Source organism: Fonticula alba, assembly GCF_000388065.1.
Source record: "Fonticula alba strain ATCC 38817 unplaced genomic scaffold supercont2.2, whole genome shotgun sequence".
Lineage (NCBI taxonomy): Eukaryota > Rotosphaerida > Fonticulaceae > Fonticula > Fonticula alba.
This window is the reverse complement of record NW_009242972.1, coordinates 921,028-921,550: the sequence shown is the minus strand read 5'-3', so window position 1 is coordinate 921,550 and position 523 is coordinate 921,028. Positions and strand designations below refer to the sequence as shown.

General features: G+C 68.1%; 1 protein-coding gene across 1 annotated transcript in view; it reads left to right on the top strand.

Annotated features, from left to right (window-relative positions):
* The window catches only part of H696_01233 (hypothetical protein), a gene marked incomplete at both ends in the record, with an annotated part of 8,031 nt that overhangs the window by 6,336 nt on the left and 1,172 nt on the right, over positions 1 to 523 (top strand). The window lies entirely within an intron of this gene.

Here is a 523-nt window from a genome sequence, read left to right as displayed (position 1 = left end):
TGCGGCGTTGCGGCGTTGCGGCGTTGCGGCGTTGCGGCGTGCAGACAGGCGTGGTCATGTACCTTGCGCTTTATCGAATGCACATAGGGGCATGTCTGACAAGCAAACTGGAAGTCGCCGATGTCACTGGCGTCCGAGTTCACCAGAAGAACATTCCCGCAGCCGGGGCAGAAAAGCATGGTGGTGAAGGCCGGTGCACGCACGCGCAAGGGGAGGGGACGGCGAGAAAGAGCAGAGAAGAGGAGGGCGGGCGGGCGGGCGGGGAGGAGGGCAGGCTGGTTGTTGTGCGGGGGTAGCCCAGCGCCGAGTCCGCCCCGCCCCAGGGGCGGCGCCCAAAAAAAGCCCCACACCAACGCACCTCCCAATGGTAGGGCCCCATCGCACGGGCCAGGAAGGGCGGCGATGGCCACCTGGAGCGGGCGACCAATCGTTGGGACCTGGCCTGGCTGAACACGCCCACATGCTCCCCGTCGGGCAATGCGGGCGAGGTCGGCATCCGCGGCGCATGGGGCCGGTCCGGGGG